Source organism: Oncorhynchus gorbuscha, unplaced genomic scaffold, assembly GCF_021184085.1.
Source record: "Oncorhynchus gorbuscha isolate QuinsamMale2020 ecotype Even-year unplaced genomic scaffold, OgorEven_v1.0 Un_scaffold_763, whole genome shotgun sequence".
NCBI lineage: Eukaryota > Metazoa > Chordata > Actinopteri > Salmoniformes > Salmonidae > Oncorhynchus > Oncorhynchus gorbuscha.
In genome coordinates this window covers 287,625-305,890 of record NW_025745554.1, presented here as the reverse complement: position 1 = coordinate 305,890, position 18,266 = coordinate 287,625, and the positions used below count along the sequence as shown (strand labels likewise).

The window sequence follows — 18,266 nt, the reverse complement described above, 5'->3', positions numbered from 1 at the left end:
TGGTACAGGAACAGCAGAGCAGAGAAGCGAGCCCTGAGAGACGAGCCGCTCTCCTCCACCCTCACCTGACGGAGTTCAGTCGGACATCTGGGAAACAGGGAGGGTCATGGGTTTAGGTTAGATAACGCAACAGAAAATACACAAACATTAGGGTTCGGTTCCCAGACACAGAATAAGCCTGATCCTGGAGTAAAAAGCATATGGAGAAGCTCCATGTAAAGTGTTAGTCCAGGACCAGACTTAATCTGTGTCTGGGAAAACCTCCTCCATATGTTCCTTGAGTATAAACCAAGACACCTGCACACATACTTGTTCTGAATGATGTAGTATCGCATGATGTCTTTAGGGTCGGGGGATTGCGTGGCATAGCAGTCCTCCAGAACGACCACGAAACGCTCCGTCTCGGACTCCTCTACGGACACGCCCACGTGCAACACGGAACCCACCGGCAAGGTGACTCCGCCCGCTGGGTAAGCCTTTGTGAAGTCGTCGCTGTGGTACAGAGTCATGTTGGAGCCCAATCTGGAGCCCTTACCGACTCTGGAACCCTTCAGCCTGTCAAATGGGCCAATAGGAGATTTGGTTTTGTTAGATTCCAAATAAACAGAGTAGAAAACTCACGGACGTTTAGTAAAGCTGAAACCAAGTTAATTCACCCACTGGGTCATACAGCAGCATAAGGCAATGACATGTTTCCACCAGTGGTAGTATATATATATATATATATAGACCCCAATGTGGATGGAGCATCCTCCTTCCCTCTAAACATGACATGTTTCCACCAGTGGTAGTATATATATATATATAGACCCCAATGTGGATGGAGCATCCTCCTTCCCTCTAAACATGACATGTTTCCACCAGTGGTAGTATATATATATATATAGACCCCAATGTGGATGGAGCATCCTCCTTCCCTCTAAACATGACATGTTTCCACCAGTGGTAGTATATATATATATATAGACCCCAATGTGGATGGAGCATCCTCCTTCCCTCTAAACATGACATGTTTCCACCAGTGGTAGTATATATATATATATATAGACCCCAATGTGGATGGAGCATCCTCCTTCCCTCTAAACATGACATGTTTCCACCAGTGAGCATCCTCCTTCCCTCTAAACATGACATGTTTCCATAGTGGTAGTATATATATATAGACCCCAATGTGGATGGAGCATCCTCCTTCCCTCTAAACATGACATGTTTCCACCAGTGGGAGTATATATATAGACTGTTAACTGTTAACTATATAAACTGTTCCTTCTCCCAATGTGACCTGACCTCCATTCCTCACTAACTCACATCTCTCCACCCTTATCAGTTCCTGCAACCATGTGATTGCCTCTCCTTTACTCAAAACATTCCAAGCTTAACTGCCTCCACCACAAACATTCCTCCTACAGATTAACATCTGGTGTAGAAACCTGACCATAGTATTCAATATTTCAAGTTTAGGAGTCAGAGCCCATCAGTTAAGAGATGCAGTCAGAGATGGTGAAGGACAAACAAAGTGCCTTGAGTGAGAAATGAGAGAAATGTACTTTACAGGCTTTATAATAATATTTATAATAATAATAATTAAAATAGTTATAATAAAAATAATAAATACCGGTACACATTATTGTTGAAGCACTTTTCAAGACACCCAAAGTCACTTTAGATAGGCAAGATAAGACATGATTATTATTATAGTTTTAACACCATTACACAGTCAGCTTCAACGGAGTATCTTGGTGGAACAACCAGAACAACCAGTACTGTGATGAGTCGACAGAGGAGGTGATAAACTCTTAACTAGTCATCTAAAGGATCATCAAGAACCACAGGTTTGGAGTATAAACTGTCTATACATTAACAGAATACTGACAGCTTGACATGTGTTAGCCTGCATTGACAGAATACTGACAGTCTGACATGTGTTAGCCTGCATTAACAGGATACTGACAGTCTGACATGTGTTAGCCTGCATTAACAGGATACTGACAGCTTGACATGTGTTAGCCTGCATTAACAGGATACTGACAGTCTGACATGTGTTAGCCTGCATTAACAGGATACTGACAGCTTGACATGTGTTAGCCTGCATTAACAGGATACTGACAGTCTGACATGTGTTAGCCTGCATTAACAGGATACTGACAGCTTGACATGTGTTAGCCTGCATTAACAGGATACTGACAGTCTGACATGTGTTAGCCTGCATTAACAGAATACTGACAGTCTGACATGTGTTAGCCTGCATTAACAGAATACTGACAGTCTCTCATGTGTTAGCCTGCATTAACAGAATACTGACAGTCTGACATGTGTTAGCCTGCATTAACAGAATACTGACAGTCTGACATGTGTTAGCCTGCATTAACAGGATACTGACAGCTTGACATGTGTTAGCCTGCATTAACAGGATACTGACAGTCTGACATGTGTTAGCCTGCTGACAGTCTGACATGTGTTAGCCTGCATTAACAGAATACTGACAGTCTGACATGTGTTAGCCTGCATTAACAGAATACTGACAGTCTGACATGTGTTAGCCTGCATTAACAGAATACTGACAGTCTGACATGTGTTAGCCTGCATTAACAGAATACTGACAGTCTGACATGTGTTAGCCTGCATTAACAGAATACTGACAGTCTGACATGTGTTAGCCTGACAGTCTGACATGTGTTAGCCTGCATTAACAGAATACTGACAGTCTGAATGTGTTACTGCATTAACAGTACTGACAGTCTGTGTTAGCCTGCATTAACAGAATACTGACAGTCTGACATGTGTTAGCCTGCATTAACAGAATACTGACAGTCTGATGACATGTGTTAGCCTGCATTTAGCAGTCTGACATTAACAGGATACTGACAGTCTGACATGTGTTAGCCTGCATTAACAGAATACTGACAGTCTGACATGTGTTAGCCTACATTAACAGGATACTGACAGTCTCTCATGTGTTAGCCTGCATTAACAGAATACTGACAGTCTGACATGTGTTAGCCTACATTAACAGGATACTGACAGTCTCTCATGTGTTAGCCTGCATTAACAGGATAATGACAGTCTGGCATGTGTTAGCCTGCATTAACAGGATAATGACAGTCTGACATGTGTTAGCCTGCATTAACAGGATACTGACAGTCTGACATGTGTTAGCCTGCATTAACAGGATACTGACAGTCTGACATGTGTTAGCCTGCATTAACAGGATACTGACAGTCTCTCATGTGTTAGCCTGCATTAACAGGATACTGACAGTCTCTCATGTGTTAGCCTGCATTAACAGGATACTGACAGTCTGACATGTGTTAGCCTGCATTAACAGGATACTGACAGTCTCTCATGTGTTAGCCTGCATTAACAGGATACTGACAGTCTGACATGTGTTAGCCTGCATTAACAGGATACTGACAGTCTCTCATGTGTTAGCCTGCATTAACAGGATACTGACAGTCTCTGACAGTCTCATGTGTTAGCCTGCATTAACAGGATACTGACAGTCTCTCATGTGTTAGCCTGCATTAACAGAATACTGACAGTCTGACATGTGTTAGCCTGCATTAACAGGATACTGACAGTCTCTCATGTGTTAGCCTGCATTAACAGGATACTGACAGTCTGACATGTGTTAGCCTGCATTAACAGAATACTGACAGTCTGACATGTGTTAGCCTGCATTAACAGAATACTGACAGTCTGACATGTGTTAGCCTGCATTAACAGAATACTGACAGTCTCTCATGTGTTAGCCTGCATTAACAGAATACTGACAGTCTCTCATGTGTTAGCCTGCATTAACAGGATACTGACAGTCTCTCATGTGTTAGCCTGCATTAACAGGATACTGACAGTCTGACATGTGTTAGCCTGCATTAACAGGATACTGACAGTCTGACATGTGTTAGCCTGCATTAACAGAATACTGACAGTCTGACATGTGTTAGCCTGCATTAACAGGATACTGACAGTCTGACATGTGTTAGCCTGCATTAACAGAATACTGACAGTCTGACATGTGTTAGCCTGCATTAACAGGATACTGACAGCTTGACATGTGTTAGCCTGCATTAACAGGATACTGACAGTCTGACATGTGTTAGCCTGCATTAACAGAATACTGACAGTCTGACATGTGTTAGCCTGCATTAACAGAATACTGACAGTCTGACATGTGTTAGCCTGCATTAACAGGATACTGACAGTCTGACATGTGTTAGCCTGCATTAACAGAATACTGACAGTCTGACATGTGTTAGCCTACATTAACAGGATACTGACAGTCTCTCATGTGTTAGCCTGCATTAACAGAATACTGACAGTCTGACATGTGTTAGCCTACATTAACAGGATACTGACAGTCTCTCATGTGTTAGCCTGCATTAACAGGATAATGACAGTCTGACATGTGTTAGCCTGCATTAACAGGATAATGACAGTCTGACATGTGTTAGCCTGCATTAACAGGATACTGACAGTCTGACATGTGTTAGCCTGCATTAACAGGATACTGACAGTCTGACATGTGTTAGCCTGCATTAACAGGATACTGACAGTCTCTCATGTGTTAGCCTGCATTAACAGGATACTGACAGTCTCTCATGTGTTAGCCTGCATTAACAGGATACTGACAGTCTGACATGTGTTAGCCTGCATTAACAGGATACTGACAGTCTCTCATGTGTTAGCCTGCATTAACAGGATACTGACAGTCTGACATGTGTTAGCCTGCATTAACAGGATACTGACAGTCTCTCATGTGTTAGCCTGCATTAACAGGATACTGACAGTCTCTCATGTGTTAGCCTGCATTAACAGGATACTGACAGTCTCTCATGTGTTAGCCTGCATTAACAGGATACTGACAGTCTCTCATGTGTTAGCCTGCATTAACAGAATACTGACAGTCTGACATGTGTTAGCCTGCATTAACAGGATACTGACAGTCTCTCATGTGTTAGCCTGCATTAACAGGATACTGACAGTCTGACATGTGTTAGCCTGCATTAACAGAATACTGACAGTCTGACATGTGTTAGCCTGCATTAACAGAATACTGACAGTCTGACATGTGTTAGCCTGCATTAACAGAATACTGACAGTCTGACATGTGTTAGCCTGCATTAACAGAATACTGACAGTCTGACATGTGTTAGCCTGCATTAACAGGATACTGACAGTCTCTCATGTGTTAGCCTGCATTAACAGGATACTGACAGTCTGACATGTGTTAGCCTGCATTAACAGGATACTGACAGTCTGACATGTGTTAGCCTGCATTAACAGAATACTGACAGTCTGACATGTGTTAGCCTGCATTAACAGGATACTGACAGTCTGACATGTGTTAGCCTGCATTAACAGAATACTGACAGTCTGACATGTGTTAGCCTGCATTAACAGGATACTGACAGTCTGACATGTGTTAGCCTGCATTAACAGGATACTGACAGCTTGACATGTGTTAGTCTGCATTAACAGGATACTGACAGTCTGACATGTGTTAGCCTGCATTAACAGGATACTGACAGTCTGACATTTGTTGGCCTGCATTGTTTTACATTGTGCTACAGGGTTTGGTTTTAAAAATTATCATTTTTAAATCCAGTCGTATAAACACTCCAAACAGCTCGCCCCTGTTGTGTTACATTGTCCATGTTTTACAGTGTTTACTGTAACATCACGTCTCCACTTACGACAGGTAGGGTTTGATGGCCACATCCAGGCTGGTCTCTGATTCCAGAGGGTAGGCACAGGAGAAAGGCACGCTCACGGGTCGGCTGAAGGACACGTCGGGGACGTGGTAGATGAATAAACTGTTGGAAAAGATGGCGTCCGTTCCGTTTGTCTGGTGAAAGGGGGAAAAGGGAAGAAGATTAGAAGCCAGGAGACGACCTCTCACCAGTTCTCACAATAATATCACTCTTGGTCTATTTCAGTTCATCATTTTCTGTTGATGGCAACATGTCTCTCTAGCCTGAGTCCCGTCATCTGTTCATCATTTTCTGTTGATGGCAACATGTCTCTCTAGCCTGAGTCCCGTCATCTGTTCATCATTTTCTGTTGATGGCAACATGTCTCTCTAGCCTGAGTCCCGTCATCTGTTCATCATTTTCTGTTGATGGCAACATGTCTCACAGCAAGTGTTCTCTGTTGAACGTTTCGGTGAGGAACGGGGTGAACGGGTCTCTTCTCACCTCCAGAGTGTTTCCGCAGGCGCCCTCCGTGCGCTCCACCTGGTACCATACCATGCCGCCACGCTCTTCGTGAGCGTTACACCGGGGGTCGGCCAGGTTAGCGGTGGTGGCGTCCAGACCAGCGGCCTCCAGGTTAGTCCTGTTGAGACCCACCTGTACCAGGCTCCGCCCACATACTACCTCTGGGTGCAGCAAAACAGGCTGATCTGTAAGAGAGGAAGAGAGAGACAGAGGGATGAGAAACAGGCTGATCTGTAAGAGAGGAAGAGAGAGACAGAGGGATGAGAAACAGGCTGATCTGTAAGAGAGGAAGAGAGAGACAGAGGGATGAGAAACAGGCTGATCTGTAAGAGAGGAAGAGAGAGACAGAGGGATGAGAAACAGGCTGATCTATAAGAGAGGAAGAGAGAGACAGAGGGATGAGTGTTATTCAAAAACCCCAAATGAAAAGAAGGAATTACAAATTGTCATATGTCCTCTTAGAAAAAATGATTTCAAAATGGTTCTTCGGCTGTTTCCATAGGAGAACCCTTTTTGTTTCCAGGTCAAACCCTCTATAGGGAAGGAGTTCAACTTGGAACCCAATAGGGTTCTACCTGGAACCAAAAAAGGGTTCTTCAAAGGGTTCTCCTCTGGGGGCAGCCTAATAACCCTTTTAGGTTCTAGATAGCACCTGTTTTTCTAAGAGAGTACAGTACATAGGTCCTCAAGCAGGTGTTTTCTGAGAACTCACCTGGCCTCTCACACCGCCAAGTGACCCCATCGGTGCTCACGCAGGTCTCCCCCGCTCTGCAGGTACCACAGATTGCTTTTGGCGTAGTCGTGGCAACCTGTGACTGTGTTGTTGTTGTGGTGCGATTGTTGTCTACTGGTGTTTTTGTCGAGGTGACAACATCTACTGGTGATTTTGTCGTAGTGGTGATATTTACGGATGTTTGTGTTGTCGTGGTGATCTTAATAGGTGTTTGTGTTGTCATGGTGATCTTAACAGGTGTTTGCGGTGTCGTGGTGATCTTAACAGGTGTTTGTGTTGTTGTGGTGTCTTTTACAAGTGAATTTGTTGTCTTTGTGACCTTTACAGGGGTTTGTGTTGTCGTGGTTGTTGTTGTTGTGGTGGTTGTTGTTGTGGTTGTTGTTGTGACTGGTTTTGGTGTTGTGGTGGGAGCTGACACATCTGGAACAAGGAGTTAAACAGGAAACACAGTTATGAGGGAACATTCATCGCTCATGTTTTGAAAGAACTAGTATGCTGGTATTACCAGAATCAATATGAATGAATGGATGAATATGCTGAGTACTGTTGATATCTAGGGCCATAAGAAGAACATCAAAGTGCATATAACCAGCTGGTGAATGACTAAGCAGTAAACAGTTTAAAAATAAATACAATAACTTCAATTCAAAAGGCAGAACAACATCAACAAGCCCCACTCAGAACTTGGCAAAGCAGCAGGCGAAACCTTACATGCACAATAGGCGAAGAAGCACCCGGGAGGCATGACGAACTTGTACACAAAGTAGTTCCCAGGGCATGCCTTGACGTGGATGGGCTGAGACTGCACCCAGCAGCAGTCCCCATTGAAGCTGGCGCAGACTGCACTCTGGACAATTTCATCCACCTGCTGGGGGGGAGGAAACGCCAGCCACAAGGGAGCCTGGGTGCCGCACTTGAAGGAATCCACGCACCTTTCCGGCATGGACACGCTCTGGTTGCCGATGAACATGCGGTAATAGCCGTCCCAGCGGACGTTGCGGTCGCAGTGCTTGTTGCCCACGTGGTTGTTGGTGGAACGCCAGGCGTCGTTCAGGACCGTGTAGATCTTACAGGGGTTGGAGCACTGCTGGATGCCGGCGACCGTGATGCAGTCCTCCCCGTCGGCGCACTCGTTGAAGCCGCAGCTGAACCGGACATGGGCAAGGTTGGTGTTGGAGGTGGGGTAGGAGCGGCGGACACGGCGAGGGGCGTGGTGGTGGTCGGCGGTGGCGGTGTGGCCAGGTAAACAGATGAGGCCGTCTCCGGAGAAGTACTTCTTACAGGTGCATGTGATGTCACCTGTCATGGGCGAGGTGTGGCAGACGGCTTGTTCGTGACACGCCTCGCAGCTGGTGACAATCGTACCTGTTGGGAATTTGGGAATATATGGGTTCATGGTCTTTTTAGGTTGATGCCTCCATTTTAAGGTTCTGAGACTAAAGAGCAGAGAAGATGCAGAAGTCAGTTGTGTGGTGGGTTATTTAAGCAATAAGGCAAGAATATATGTACATGGCCAATATACCACAGCTAAGGGCTGTTCTTTGGCATGATGCATACCACATACCAAATATATTTGATCTCTTAATATGGCAGACACTCAGTGAGAAAGTCTATTTCACAAATTATATATTGTCTGTCATATATAGTATTTATTATGTAATATATATTATGGACACACCTACTCATTCAAGGGTCTATCTTCTGTATACCACCCCTACCTTGTCACAACACAACTGATTAGCTGAAATGCATTGTGAAGGAAAGAAATTGAAATGCATTCCAGGTGACTACCTAATGAAGCTGGTTGAGAGAATTCCGTAGCTCAGTTGGTAGAGCATGGCGCTTGTAACGCCAGGGTAGTGGGTTCGATCCCCGGGACCACCCATACGTAGAATGTATGCACACATGACTGTAAGTCTCTTTGGATAAAAGCGTCTGCTAAATGGCATATATTATTATTATTATATTAGAATGCCAAGAGTGTGCAAAGCTCTCATCAAGGCAAAGGGTTGCTACTTTGAAGAATCAAATGTATAAAATGTTAAACACTTTTTTTTGGTTACTACATGAGTCCATATGTGTTATTTCATAGTTTTTATGTCTTCACTATTATCCTACAATGTAGAAAATAGCAAAAATAAAGAAAAACCCTTGAATGAGTTCCAACTTTTGACTGGTACTGTAAATATTTTGATGTATTAAATATATAGTATATTTATGTGTACCTGAGGTATGTCCAGCTGTTGATTTATTAAAAACCTGTTGGGGATAGGGCTGTCTACTGCCCCCGCTGGAGTAATTGCGTGCCCATAGTAAACATAATGTTTTTTTGTCAAAAGTTGCTAATATATGCAAATAAAAATATTATTGAATAGAAAACACTCTAAAGCTTCTAAAACCGTTTACATTATGTCTGTATGTAAAGCAGAACTCTCAGGGCAGTCATTCTCCCAAACTCTCTCTTGTCATCAGAAAAGTTGGCCTAACTTTGACATCATCACCCCCACCCTTCCCAAGCACTTACAGGTCTGGGAACAGTCTCTCTGTCTTCGCGATCTCAGATTTCAATGGGGCTTCTCATTGTGAGAATCGCGCCACGCGAAAAAACAGGTCACTTTTATGCGTGCTCTGCTCCGGTCCTGTCTTTTTTCCAAGATCGATTATACAATGCATGCGTTTCTGTTCGTCCTCACGATTTCTGTACACCTTTATACCATGTTAAAGCTTGATTATGAAGTTAGTTTGACAAGTTTAATCGACATATAATATGTAAGTTCGACGTTTTGGTGCGCATCCACTTGACTTTTGGCTACATTTCAACCGAAATGTGTCGTGTTTGAGAACCGAAAGACACAGACTGCAAAACTAAAGCTGTTTTTGGTAAGTATAATTCCTTCCAGGTCTTCTGATGGAAGAATAGCAAAGGTAAGGGAATATTTATGTGGTAAATTTGGGTTTCTGTGGACTCCAAGATAGAGGAGCCATAATGCTACTTTTTGAGCGCCTACTCATAGTATAGCCTAGTGAACGAAACCTGTAACGTTAAAAATAAATGTAACACAGCGATTGCATTCAGAAGAAGTGTATCTAACTATATATATGTAGAACATGCATATTTAGTCAAAGTTTATGATGTGTATTCCTTGTTAGCTGACGTTATCTGCCGGAGCTATCGTCATTTATCAGGACATTTGAGTAGCATTTTTTGAACGATGCATCATTGTAAACAGAGATTTATGGATATATATAGCATATTATTGAAAAAAACATAAATGTACTGTGTAACATGTTATATTACTGTCATCTGATGAAGATTTCAAAAGGTTAGTGCATTATTTTTCTTTTAATCCTGCGTTTGTTGATTGCATATTTTTTTCAACTTGGCTATGCAAATTAGCTGTGTCTTCGGTGGTGGTTTGACATAAATATGTGCTATGTTTTCGCCGTAAAACATTTTAGAAATCTGACTTGCTGGGTAGATAAACAAGGTGTTTATCTTTCATTTGAGCCATTGGACTTGTTAATGTGTGGAGGTTAAATATTTTTAGGAATATTTTTGCGTTCCATGCGCCACCTTCCAGCTGAACGTGGGGGGGGGGGTGTTCCAAAATTGGAACCCTAGTCCCCTTCTGGTTAAATATATAGTATATTTGTGTGTACCTGAGGTATGTCCAGCTGTTGATGTATTAAATATATAGTATATTTGTGTGTACCTGAGGTATGTCCAGCTGTTGATGTATTAAATATGTAGTATATATGTGTGTACCTGAGGTACGTCCAGCTGTTGATTTATTAAATATATAGTATATTTGTTTGTACCTGAGGTATGTTCAGCTGTTGATGTTGTCACGCCTTGGTCATTGTATTTTGTGTTTTCGTTATATATTTGGTCAGGCCAGGGTGTGACATGGGTTTATGTTGTTGTATTTCGTATTATTGGTATTGCGGCTGAGTAGGGGTGTTGTATAGGCTTGGCTGCCTGAGGCGGTTCTCAATCAGAGTCAGGTGATTCTCGTTGTCTCTGATTGGGAACCGTATTTAGGTAGCCTGGTTTCGCTGTGTATTTTGTGGGTGATTGTTCCTGTCTCTGTGTAGTTTCACCAGATAGGCTGTAATTAGGTTTCACGTTCCGTTTGTTGTTTTTGTATTTGTTTAGTTATTTCATGTATCGTCATTCTCTTCATTAAAGAACATGAGTAACAACTACGCTGCATTTCGGTCCGACTCTCTTTCCACAAACAAAGAACGCCGTTACAGATGTATTACATATAGTATATATGTGTGTACCTGAGGTATGTCCAGCTGTTGATGTATTAAATATATAGTATATTTGTGTGTACCTGAGGTGTCCAGCTGTTTATGTATTAAATATATAGTATATTTGTGTGTACCTGAGGTATGTCTAGCTGTTGATGTATTAAATATATAGTATATTTGTGTGTACCTGAAGTATGTCCAGCTGTTGATGTATTAAATATATAGTATATTTGTGTTTACCTGAGGTATGTCCAGCTGTTGATGTATTAAATATATAGTATATTTGTGTGTACCTGAGGTATGTCCAGCTGTTGATGTATTAAATATATAGTATATTTGTGTGTACCTGAGGTATGTCCAGCTGTTTATGTATTAAATATATAGTATATTTGTGTGTACCTGAGGTATGTCCAGCTGTTGATGTATTAAATATATAGTATATTTGTGTGTACCTGAAGTATGTCCAGCTGTTGATGTATTAAATATATAGTATATTTGTGTGTACCTGAGGTATGTCTAGCTGTTGATGTATTAAATATATAGTATATTTGTGTGTACCTGAAGTATGTCCAGCTGTTGATGTATTAAATATATAGTATATTTGTGTTTACCTGAGGTATGTCCAGCTGTTGATGTATTAAATATATAGTATATTTGTGTGTACCTGAAGTATGTCCAGCTGTTGATGTATTAAATATATAGTATATTTGTGTGTACCTGAGGTATGTCTAGCTGTTGATGTATTAAATATATAGTATATTTGTGTGTACCTGAGGTATGTCCAGCTGTTGATGTATTAAATATATAGTATATTTGTGTGTACCTGAGGTATGTCCAGCGCTGGACAGAACCAGTAGAGGCACCAGCAGAGCCACCAGGATCATCCTCATCAACACTAGTTACTTCTACAGGGGCAGAAACGGGGAACACAACCTGAAGGAAAATACACTTATTATATTAATCCACACTTTATCCACAATTTACATCCACTGGAACGTCAGTCACGTTTAAATGCACGTTTGACCTGATTTAATTTGACTGTATCAATACAGGTCATCCTATGGAGATGAAAAACATTGTATTTTCTGTCACAAGTCTGCAATAAACCCCATTACAAAACATCTAATACAATAATAGATATTAAGCATGGACACACATTCTCTGGAGGATATTATAACAACACATCTAATACAATAATAGATATTAAGCATGGACACACATCCTCTGGAGGATATTATAACAACACATCTAATACAATAATAGATATTAAGCATGGACACACATTCTCTGGAGGATATTATAACATTTCAAACTCAGTGCAGGTATATTAATTTCACCAAACCAAAATTAACTTTGTTTAACCATACAGTATGAATAGTGGTCTGAGAGGAGTACTGACTTACCAAATGTTGATGCTGACTGCTGGAACCACCTGTAAACGAGGCATTTATACACTGGTTATCGGGGAGGGGGGAAGCGGGTCACATTGTGCAATATTCCCAGGGACAAGACCTTAGCCTGGGTCCCAGTCTGTTCAGCTCTCATTCCACTCCCTGCCACTCCTTGTCCTGATAAACTGTTTGACAATGACCCTGAGTAAAGGAGTGAAATGTCAGACAAAACTGACTGGATTTCAGACTAACAATAGGTGTGGAAGAGGTTCAACGACAACTATCAATGTTCATACGTAAGGAATGCAACAATCGCCTGATAACCATGGAAACCGGGGCTGTGATTAAGCTAAAGTCTATATGCTCTGTTGGGTGGCCGAATAAATGGGATGTTTTCAAACTAATTAAACAAACTTAAAAGAAATCTCCAAAACCTTAAATCAACAGTACAGGTGTGGTGACTGATGGGAGGCATTAGGTCAACAACATATGATTTATGAGGTGATTAATGTCTCACAATAACCCAGAGAACAATTTAAACATTTGGCTTACTTCTTACCCCCAAGACATGCTAACCTCTCACCATTACAATAACAGGGAGGTTAGCATTATATATCATACCCCCAAGACATGCTAACCTCTCACCATTACAATAACAGGGAGGTTAGCATTATATATCATACCCCCAAGACATGCTAACCTCTCACCATTACAATAACAGGGGAGGTTAGCATTATATATCATACCCCCAAGACATGCTAACCTCTCACCATTACAATAACAGGGGAGGTTAGCATTATATATCATACCCCAAGACATGCTAACCTCTCACCATTACAATAACAGGGAGGTTAGCATTATATATCATACCCCAAGACATGCTAACCTCTCACCATTACAATAACAGGGGAGGTTAGCATTATATATCATACCCCAAGACATGCTAACCTCTCACCATTACAATAACAGGGGAGGTTAGCATTATATATCATACCCCCAAGACATGCTAACCTCTCACCATTACAATAACAGGGGAGGTTAGCATTATATATCATACCCCAAGATATGCTAACCTCTCACCATTACAATAACAGGGGAGGTTAGCATTATATATTTATTTTATTTCACCTTTATTTAACCAGGTAGGCTAGTTGAGAACAGGTTCTCATTTGCAACTGCGACCTGGCCAAGATAAAGCGTAGCAGTGTGAACAGACAACACAGAGTTACACATGGAGTAAACAATTAACAAGTCAATAACACAGAGAAAGAAAGGGGAGTCTATATATACAATGTGTGCAAAAGGCATGAGGAGGTAGGCGAATAATTACAATATTGCAGATTAACACTGGAGTGATAAATGATCAGATGATCATGTACAGGTAGAGATATTGGTGTGCAAAAGAGCAGAAAAGTAAATAAATAAAAACTGTGGGGATGAGGTAGGTGAAAATGGGTGTGCTATTTACCAATAGATTATGTACAGCTGCAGCGATCGGTTAGCTGCTCAGCTAGCTGATGTTTGAAGTTGGTGAGGGAGATAAAAGTCTCCAACTTCAGCGATTTTTGCAATTCGTTCCAGTCACAGGCAGCAGAGTACTGGAACGAAAGGCGGCCGAATGAGGTGTTGGCTTTAGGGATGATCAATGAGATACACCTGCTGGAGCGCGTGCTACGGATGGGTGTTGCCATCGTGACCAGTGAGCTGAGATAAGGCGGAGCTTTGCCTAGCATGGCCTTGTAGATGACCTGAAGCCAGTGGGTCTGGCGACGAATATATAGCGAGGGCCAGCCGACTAGAGCATATATCATACCCCCAAGACATGATAACCTTTCACCATTACAATAACAGGGGAGGTTAGCATTATATATCATACCCCCAAGACATGCTAACCCCTCACCATTACAATAACAGGGGAGGTTAGCATTATATATCATACCCCCAAGACATGCTAACCCCTCACCATTACAATAACAGGGGAGGTTAGCATTATATATCTTACCCCCAATACATGCTAACCTCTCACCATTACAATATCAGGGAGATAAGCATTATATATCATGACCCCAAGACATGCTAACCTCGCACCATGACCAATAACAGGGGAGGTTAGCATTATATATCTTACCCCCAAGACATGCTAACCTCTCACCATTACAATAACAGGGAGGTTAGCATTATATATCATACCCCCAGGACATGCTAACCCCTCACCATTATAATATCAGGGGATGTTAGCATTATATACCTTACCCCCAAGACATGCTAACCTCTCACCATTACAATAACAGGGAGGTTAGCATTATATATCATACCCCCAAGACATGCTAACCTCTCACCATTACAATAACAGGGGAGGTTAGCATTATATATCATACCCCCAAGACATGCTAACCTCTCACCATTACAAGAACAGGGAAGGTTAGCATTATATATCATACCCCCAAGACATGCTAACCTCTCACCATTACAATAACAGGGGAGGTTAGCATTATATATCTTACCCCCAAGACATGCTAACCTCTCACCATTACAATAACAGGGGAGGTTAGCATTATATATCATACCCCCAAGACATGCTAACCTCTCACCATTACAATATAAGGGAGATAAGAATTATATATCATACCCCCAAGACATGCTAACCTCTCACCATGACCAATAACAGGGGAGGTTAGCATTTTTGGGGGAGTATGAAATTTATGCCTTTAACTTTCTTACTCATTATTAACAATTAATTCAGGATTATCTGTAACCATGGCACCATCCACATTAATGTAGAAGTGTTTAGAAACATATTATATTCTTATTTACGTTACAAGTGACTCCAAAATAACACAATACATTATTTACCATAAATTTCTATTGGGCACAAAATAATCTGAAACACAACAAGAACAAATAGCAAACGCATCCAACTAATGTATGTAGTCATTGTGTGCTATGAATATGGGACTAAATATTTCACTTTTTACTACTTTAATACCCATATAAGTGAATTTGTCCCAATACTTTCGGTCTCCTAAAATCGGACGACTGTATACTAAAGGTTCTGTAATTTCTAAACCATTCACCCGATATGGATGAAAATACCCTCAAATTAAAGCAGACAGGCTGCACTTTAACCTCAACGTTAGCAAATAATTTAAAGTCCAAAGTGCTGGAGTACAGAGCCAAAACAACTAAATATGTGTCACTGTCCCAATACTTTTGGAGCTCACTGTCCAGTGTTCTTGTCATTGTTCCCTTTATCTTTAAGTTTATTGTCTTCTGTTTGTACTATAGATATGCCTGTTTCAACTGTGTCGCTCTCACGTAATACATCTCCATTTAGTCTTCTGTTTGTACTATAGATATGCCTGTTTCAACTGTGTCGCTCTCACGTAATACATCTCCATTTAGTCTTCTGTTTGTACTATAGATATGCCTGTTTCAACTGTGTCGCTCTCACGTAATACATCTCCATTTAGTCTTCTGTTTGTACTATAGATATGCCTGTTTCAACTGTGTCGCTCTCACGTAATACATCTCCATTTAGTCTTCTGTTTGTACTATAGATATGCCTGTTTCAACTGTGTCGCTCTCACGTAATACATCTCCATTTAGTCTTCTGTTTGTACTATAGATATGCCTGTTTCAACTGTGTCGCTCTCACGTAATACATCTCCATTTAGTCTTCTGTTTGTACTATAGATATGCCTGTTTCAACTGTGTCGCTCTCACGTAATACATCTCCATTTAGTCTTCTGTTTGTACTATAGATATGCCTGTTTCAACTCTCACGTAATACATCTCCATTTAGTCTTCTGTTTGTACTATAGATATGCCTGTTTCAACTCTCACGTAATACATCTCCATTTAGTCTTCTGTTTGTACTATAGATATGCCTGTTTCAACTCTCACGTAATACATCTCCATTTAGTCTTCTGTTTGTACTATAGATATGCCTGTTTCAACTCTCACGTAATACATCTCCATTTAGTCACGCTGAATCAGCGGATTAATAACAAGAAAAGATCTGACCTGATCCCTTTGTCTTATTCCAAACCCTTTTCTCTTTGCTCTAGATGACCAACAATAGCCAGTTGTCACCATGATGACATTATATCAACTATTCACGCTGAGGGAAAGGTGAACTGTTCCCACTCATCTAAACACAGACTCAAATGGCACCCTATTCCCTATATAGTGCACTACTTTTGTTTACTAAGATGGTCAAAAGTAGTGCACTAAATAGGGAATAGGGTGCCATAAGTAGGGAATAGGGTGCCATAAGTAGGGAATAGGGTGCCATTTGAAACGGAGCCATAGTGTTCCACAGGCATTATCCCTCTCTCTATGGCTTATAGACGATACAGCAAGTTTTGCTATTTGGTTTTAGTGTTAAGTCACTTCTACATGCCTGAACAATTTGAGAGCCTGGCATTTCATGTTTAGAGCCCATGTGAATCCATGAAACTCATTAGCACATACTTAAAAAATGGTTGCACCCTTATATTTTCAGTCGTGAAGAGGGCCTGACAACGCTTCCTCTCCCCTCAGGACGCTGTATTGGCCCTCAGATCCTCAACATGTTGTACAGCTGCACCACTGAGAGGATGGTGGCTGGCTACATCACCGCTTGGTAAGGCAGTTATGAAGTTAGCACATACTTTAAAAAAAACGGTTTCACCCTTACAAGGGAGTCAAATAACATTAAGCCTGATCAATCAATTAGAACACCTTAGTAAATAACTTACTCAACACCTTAGCAACGGGCCTACGACCAAATATGGTCATGTCATGTAGCCGTCTGTACATACTGGAAGAAACGGGTCCACCTGTTATGCAGGTGAATGAGGACCCAAAAGCGACTTGGCGAAAACAGAGTTTTAATCCAGTAAGAAACTTTACAAAACAAAAAGCATAATACTACTCGTAAAGACGAGAACAGACTGGAGACTTGATCGAGAACTGCAGGTTGCCTCGGGAAGGCACTTGAACCTAGCAGACTCAGACACCTGCTCACCACGCAGCATCTGAGGGAAACACGACACGACAGGGCAAAACATAGACACAGAACGGTGAATTATAGATGAGGATCCGACGGGGCAGGAACGGAAAACAAGGAGAGAAATAGGGACTCTAATCAGGGAAAAGGATCGGGAACAGGTGTGGGAAGACTAAATGATTGATTAGGGGAATAGGAACAGCTGGGAGCAGGAACGGAACGATAGAGAGAAGAGAGAGCGAGAGAATGAGAGAGGGAGGGGGAGAGAGAGGGATAGAAAGAGGGAAAGAACCTAATAAGACCAGCAGAGGGAAACGAATAGAAGGGGAAGCACAGGGACAAGACATGATAATTAATGACAAAACATGACACCACCGTTCTCATATTAGGACCAACAAAACATGTATGGACCCTTTAATGGAGGAAGAAGGAAGCAACGCCTCCTGATGATTTAAGCCCTGCTGTTTAGTCACGTTAACTGTGAAACATTAAGTCGAAAAAAAATAATTAGGAAAATAAATGACACGAACAAGATGAAATTCTATCAGAACCTCGGCTTAGCGCTAACTCTGCTTAACCTAAAGTCAACAACAAGACATTGATATAATGACACAACAGACCGATGTAATAGTAAAAAGGTACAGTTCACTTTATTATCTCAGTCGTTAAGATGCAGAAGC

At 41.6% G+C, this 18,266-nt stretch overlaps 1 long non-coding RNA gene across 1 annotated transcript; it reads right to left on the bottom strand.

The window, feature by feature from the left end:
- Positions 1-8,221: 8,221 nt before the first annotated feature.
- On the bottom strand, positions 8,222-12,682 carry LOC124019195. The gene is made up of 3 exons (XR_006835748.1): positions 12,609-12,682; positions 12,029-12,138; positions 8,222-8,313 (listed from the first exon to the last, which is right to left on the bottom strand). It is a non-coding gene; the product is annotated as an uncharacterized LOC124019195 (long non-coding RNA).
- Between the last annotated feature and the right edge of the window lie 5,584 nt (positions 12,683-18,266).